The 7,556-nt window shown below is 42.9% G+C and overlaps 1 long non-coding RNA gene across 1 annotated transcript in view; it reads right to left on the reverse strand.

Annotated features, from left to right (window-relative positions):
• The window catches only part of LOC149464692 (uncharacterized), a 67,476-nt gene that overhangs the window by 55,596 nt on the left and 4,324 nt on the right, over positions 1-7,556 (reverse strand). The gene's annotated exons all lie outside the window — the stretch shown is intronic.

Consider the following 7,556-nt stretch of genomic DNA (forward strand, 5'->3'; position numbering starts at 1 on the left):
TGACCAGGCTATTTTTTGCATTATGGCGCTGCGTTACTTTAACTGATAATTGCGCGGTATGCAATTCTGCACCAAAATGAACTTTACGTCCTTTTTTCCCATGAATAGAACTTTCTTTTGGAGGTATTTGATCACCTGTGTGGTTTTTATTTTTTCGCGCTAGAAAAAAAAGACTGACAATTTTGACAAAAAACATTTTTTGACTTTTTGCTATTAAACATGTGCAGTAAAAAAATTAAAAATATAAAATTTTGTCATAAATTTAGGCCAAAATGTATTCTGCTACATGTCTTTGCTAGAAAAAATCCCAATACGTGTAAATTAATTGGTTTATGTGAATGTTATAGTGTTTACAAGAGAAGGTATATATACTGGGATTTTTAAAAATTTTTTTATTGTTACTAGTAATAGTGGTGATCAGCAACTTATAGCGGGATTGCAGCGGGCATTCTAACACTGGGGGGAACTGACTTGGTGTCACTGACATCCCCAGTGACACCAATACAGTGATCAGTGCTAATAAAAAGCACTGACACTGTACTAATGGCACTGGGCAGGAAGGAGTTACCATGTGGGGCGATCAAAGGGTTAACTGTGCGCTGTTTTACTGGGGACTGTGCATGTGCTTCACTGTAATCACATTGCTTTGCATGGCTTTGCTATGCAAAGCCATGCATAGCAGTGTGCAGGAACTGACAGGGGAAAGAACTGTATTGTTTACTTACAGTTCTCTTCCTTCGTCGGTAATGCTCCTTGATCACCAGGAGCTGGTGAGTAATCACCGGCCAGGACCCAGTGATTGACAGTCGAGGACACGAATAGCGAATACCTACCCGAAATGCAAAATCACGTATATATATGTGATTTTGTGCACCCGTGCCACCCTGTAGCAGTATTACTGCTATAGGGCAGACGGGAAGCGGTTAAAATGTATTTAATCGAAATAAAAGAGCCTAAACTTTTTCCACAACCTTTATAGCATCATCATGTGTTCAATTTATTATTCAGATTTGTTTTTTGGTATGATGGGTGTTAATAGGTGTTTTGTTACGATTTTGAGGTTGTATTCAATATGTGCAAACAGAGATCACATGAATCCTTATAAGTAAAACAAATATTACAATTACTTACAATTACTTGTAATTGTCATTACAAGTAATGACAGATACAGGTAAAGATAACGAAAATATAACAAGAATACTTAAAGTTGAGTTCCAGCTGAAAAAAAGTCAAAAACTGTAGCTGCTGAATTTTAAAATACAATCACTTACGTGTCCCTCGGTCCAGTGGTGTACTCACCATGGCTGGTTTCACCGGCCATCTTCTCTCCCCGGCATCTTCAGTGTGGGCATTCGGCTGTGACAGCTTGCGGCTTCACAGCCAGGTGACCACTGTGCATGCGCGAGAGGTTCTGTGGTTTGTGAATGGCCCTGTAGTCTTCTGGGACCGTCACGTGTCCCACAAAACTATGGGGGGGGGACAACTAGACAATTGCAGCGGAAGTGGGAGCGGGTACCTGTCAAATTTAGACTTAAACGAAGACTTAAAGTGGAACTTCCCCTTTTGGGTGGAGCTCCGCTTTAACTAAAGATGCTGTTTCCACCATGGGTCTCTCCATTATATGGCGTGGCCGATGATCAGAACAGACGCATGCTCAGGGCAAGCTCTGGGTTGAGAATAATATTTCCAACCTAGCTGTGTGTTATATACTGGACTTGAATGTAGGGAAATGGTCAACCCCCACTGCACACAACATGATGACCTTCTAAGGAAAATGGCGCATTCCTGAGAGGAGAGTGGGCTGGCTTGTCCATATAGTCACATTCCTCTGTTATTGAAGGTAATCAGACCTTGTCCTCGTATAGTCCTGTACAGGGGTGGACTGACCATTTGGAAACTCAGGCACTGCCCGAGGGCCCGGGGTCAGTAGGGGACCCCATGAGATGCCCCTGGTACCTTTTTCATAGGCTTTTTTGAGTTTTGGCAAGGACACAGGGTCCCCATGATCCCCTATTACCCAGGGGCCCCATGAGTTGTCAGTCCGCCCCTGGCCCTGTAACCAAGGCTTGGAGGCATTGTTAAACATTTGTGAGGCCAACATTAATAAGGAAATATGTCATTTGTAATTAGTGTACAATTTCATGTTTGGGTGCAATGAAAAAGTGGCCTCATGGGATTATCACCCCTATCAACCATTTGTTTTTAAATAAACTCTGGTGACAGCTCCATGTCTTCCTGGGGTGGCTTTGCTGGTTCTTTCTGTTTTGTGTGTCAGGTATTTTTATGTATTACAGGTACTTACACAGCGCTGTCAATTTCCTCAACGCTTTACATATACAGTACATATAAAGCGCTGTGTAAAATGACCTCAAGGAGTGCACAATCTAAGGTCCCTAAGGGCTCGTTCACACTCGTTCATGCCCCTATAGCGTTAGACAGGCATTTGGGGAGCATTTGAGGAGCATTTGACAGGCGTTTGGGAAGTGTATTTAATGCTCCTCAAACACTCCCCAAATGCAATATGCACTTTTTTGAGGCATTTGATAGGCGTTTGCCAAGCATTAAAACTCACCACAAACACCTATAATGAAGTTTAATGGTATTAACGCTCCACAAAAGACTCGCAACCACCTCGCAAATGCCTGCCAGGCGCTTGAGGAGCATCACCATGGACTTGAATGGGAGGCTTCAACTCCTCCTGACTCAACATGAGGCGTCAGTTTTACCAGGTGGAAGTGCTAACCATCTAGCCATTGTGCCGCCCCAGGTACAAGGTGCCTGCCATTGCTAAGAGGATTTACCTCAGTTGCTGGGCTGATCTTCAGTCAGCTGACTGCTGGATTGGTGACAGAGCTTTAGGGGGGAAACAGCTGGCCAATGAATTTAGCTTTTCACCTGTATATTTACCCCTGTAACTGGGCATGTCAGCAGCTCTGTCACCTGGCGCCTCTTTGGATCTCTCGAGCCCCTCTCCTGCCCACCCTCCCCGTGGCTCAATTTTCCCCCATCTCAGTCAATCTTTAGGAGGTAATGCCGTTCACATTGTGGGTGAAGAGCAGGAGGTAAACTCTTATTTGGTTGGTGTAAATTATTGCTTCTTGTGTCTTGATGACTAAGCATGTTTGTTAATGGTTAAATTGGTAGTAAAGTCTTTTTTTATGTTTTACCTACAGGTAAGGCTTTATTAAGGCTTACCTGTAAGTTCTGTAAATATCTCCTAAATGTGCACTATTTAGGAGATATTTCTTTAGCAGCACTGGTGATGTCACCGACGTACATGACTGCGCTGTCAATGGACGATGTGGCGTCCATTGAGAGAGGCGTGCCGCAGCCAAGACTCCCATGCGCATGCGTGAGAGTGATGTCACAAAGGCTCAGCCAGTCAAACGGCTGCAGCCTGGGTATCCAGACAGTAGATTATGTAAAGATGGGAGTCCCAGGGAGCTGTGACAGCGCTCCGTAGGAGGACTTCCTTTTCAGTTTTATTCTGCATTAAAGCATAACTCAACCCATACTTTCACACTGATTTGCTGCAAAAACACAGCACAAATGCATAGGTGTTTTTACCGCACTTTCTGAGCATTTTTTTAAAGGACACGTAACTTAAAAACTGCACCAAAAACTTTCTCAGAGGCATTTTTTATGTGTTTTTCAGGTGCTTTCCATTGATTTCAATGGGAAGTTTTTTTTAACTCACGAAACATGCCCCAAAGATACTGCAGCAGGAGTTTTTACACCGCACCGCAAGCTCAACGCCTCAGTGTAAAAACATACATAGATATACATTCACATACATAGGGAAGCATTTTTCTTGAGCTTTTCAGGCGCTTTTTTTAATGCATAAATGCTTCAAAAACTCCTCACTGTGAAAGTAGCCTTACATTCCCGGCATATCAGCATTGCTGTCACAATTGCTTGTGTCCTCAACCAAACTGTTATGCCTCATACACAGGATGAGACTATGAGAATGATTGTCCATTGTTTGGATCCTAGTCTCATATCGAAAATGAATGTTACTAAAGTTAGCAAAATTCCCGTAAGACAGAATACAACTTCGGAAATGTCGCAATGCATTGTAATGTATTTTTTCCTTATTGAGCATGTGGGGTCTTGGTCACTCCATTTTTTTGTACAAATACTGTGCTAACCACAAGAAAATCATTTGTTCTGTTATCTTATGAGAAAACTTGTCCTTTTCTGATATTTTTGCATTAACTGTCATGATCGACTCATGAAAACTGCCTACTAATTAATAGATTATTCGATGATCATCCTGAATGCATTTTTTTCGTCCAATGTTCTCATCATTTGTAGTAGGTATTAAATCGGCAAAATGGCCGGAGTCGTAACTGATCACATGTGCACCACCATGGCAGTTGCAGAACAAACAGAGGCTAGGATGGCAGCTTCCCTAACTGAAAAGGATAGGAGGGTTTAGTTCCACTTTAAGGGCCCATTCACACCATTATGCATGCAGGAGCATGCACTTTACATATATTGATGTGATACCATTCATTTAAATGCAAATTGCTGATGGACCTGCTCTGCAACATACATCCATTGCAGAGTGCATTGGGGTGCCACTAAGAATGAACAGACCTGCAACACACCAATTTTTTTGTGAAAGTGGTCCGAGAGGCTTTAAAGCTCCTGGTAACAAAGGCTAAGATGGCAGCTTCCTTGGCCAGTAAGGGCCGTTCACACCTTGGTGCAGAGACATCAGTTTTTCTGCACACGTTCTGCAAGGACACAATGAAATCACTTGTTCTCTATGTGCCCTGTTCACACCACACTAGTATCACATGCAGATTTTTTTCTGTGCAGGAATCTGCAATGTGTATAAAGCGTCAGTTTCCATCAGTTTTTCTGCACATACTGTGTGATCAAGGTCTAAAAGAGGTGTGGATGGACTATAAATAACTCAGCCTATCTGCATGGAGTTTGCAATGTCTGTTTTTTTTTTCTAAAGCATCTAATTTCTTTTTATATTTTACAGGGTTGCAATATGAAGGGTACAATATAGTATGTGAAGTCCTGAAGAAGTCTTCTAAGAACAATCTATAGCTTTGGAGGACACTGAACTGTAGAAGACTGGCAAGGAAAGAAAGGGGGAACTTTGTGCATGCTTGTACTTATAGTTCTACAATGGCTGGAGGTTGGACGGAACACTGAGCAGGATGTCACCCTCATCTTCACCCATCATTCTCATCCTTCACCCTCATCCATCACCTTCACCCATCATCCTCATCCTTCATCCATCATCTTCACCCATCATCCTCATTCTTCATCCATTATCCATCACCTTCACCCTCATCCGCCATTCTCATCCATAACCTTTATCCATCATTATTGTCCATAACCCTCATCCATCATCTTCATCCTTCACCTTCATTCATCATTCTTCACCCTCATTCATCATCCATCACCCTCATTCATCCTCTATCGCCCTCATTCATCACCCATCGCCCTTATCATCAACCTTATCCATTGCCCTCTTTCATCATGTATCATCCTTATCCATCACCATAATTTATCATCACCTTCATTTATAATCCATCACCCTCGTTCATCATCCATCACTCTCATTCATCACCATAATTTATCATCCATCATCCTCATTTATCATCCATCACCCTCTTTCATCATTCATCACCCTAATTCATCATCCATCACCCTCATTCATTACTCATCACCCTCATCCATCCATCATCCTCATCCATCACTCATCACCCTCATTCATCATCCATCACCCTCAATCATAACTCATCCATCACTCATCGCCCTCATACATCACCTTCATTCATCATCCATCACACATCATCCTCACTCATCACCCTCATTCATCTTTATCCATCACCCTCATTCATCATCCATCACCCTCATTCACCACCCTAATTCATCATCCATCACCCTCATCCATCACCCTCATTCATCATCCATCACCCTCAATCATCCATCACTAATCACCCTCATTCATCACCTTCATTCATCATCCTCACTCATCACCCTCATCCATCACCATCATTCATCTTCATCCATCACCCTCATTCATCATCCACCACCCTAATCTATCACCCTCATTCATCATCCATCGCCCTCACCCATCACCCTCATTTATCATCCATCACCTTCTTCTATCATCCATCACCCTTATTCATTATCCACCACCATAATTTATCATCCATCACCCTCATTTATCATCCATAACCCTCTTTCATTATCCATCACCCTCATTCATCACTCATCACCCTCATTCACCATCCATCACTCATCATCCACATCCATCACTCACCACCCTCATTGATCACTCATCACCCTCATTCATCACCCACATCCATCACTCATCACCTACATCCATCACTCATCACCCTCATACATCACCTTCATTCATCATCCATCACACATCATCCTCACTCATCACCCTCATTCATCTTTATCCATCACCCTCATTCATCATCCATCACCCTCATCCACCACCCTAATTCATCATCCATCACCCTCATCCATCACCCTCATTCATCATCCATCGCCCTCATTCATCATCCATCACCCTCAATCATCCATCACTAATCACCCTCATTCATCACCTTCATTCATCATCCTCACTCATCACCCTCATCCATCACCATCATTCATCTTCATCCATCACCCTCATTCATCATCCACCACCCTAATCTATCACCCTCATTCATCATCCATCGCCCTCACCCATCACCCTCATTCATCATCCATCACCTTCTTCTATCATCCATCACCCTTATTCATTATCCACCACCACAATTTATCATCCATCACCCTCATTTATCACCCATAACCCTCTTTCACCATCCATCACTCATCATCCACATCCATCACTCACCACCCTCATTGATCACTCATCACCCTCATTCATCACCCACATCCATCACTCATCACCTACATCCATCACTCATCACCCTCATTCATCACCCACATCCATCACCCTCATCCATCACTCATCACCTATATCCATCACTCATTACCCTCATTCATCACTCATCACCCACATCCATCACCCTCATTCATCATCCATCACCTTTATTCATCACCAATCACCCTCATACATCATCCATCACCTTCATTCATCATCCATCACCCTCATTCATCTCTCATCCCACTCATCTTAATTCATCCATCACACATCATCCTCACTCATCACCCTCATTCATCACCATAATTTATCATCCATCACCCTCATTTATCATCCATCGCCTTCTTTCATCATTCATCACCATCATTCATTACTCATCACCCTCACCCATCACTCATCACCTTCATTCATCATCCATCACCCTCAATCATCACTCATCCATCACTCATCACCTTCATTCATCATCCATCACACATCATCCATCACCCTCATTCATCTTCATCTATCACCCTCATTCATCACTCATCACCTACATCCATCACTCATCGCCCTCATTCATCACCCACATCCATCACTCATCACCTATATCCATCACTCATCACCCTCATTCATCACTCATCATCCTCATCCATCACTCATCACCCTCATTCATCATCCATCACCCTCA

This window comes from Staurois parvus, unplaced genomic scaffold (genome assembly GCF_062004578.1).
Source record: "Staurois parvus isolate SC_StPar_1 unplaced genomic scaffold, SC_StPar_1.0 ptg000149l, whole genome shotgun sequence".
NCBI classification, from domain to species: domain Eukaryota; kingdom Metazoa; phylum Chordata; class Amphibia; order Anura; family Ranidae; genus Staurois; species Staurois parvus.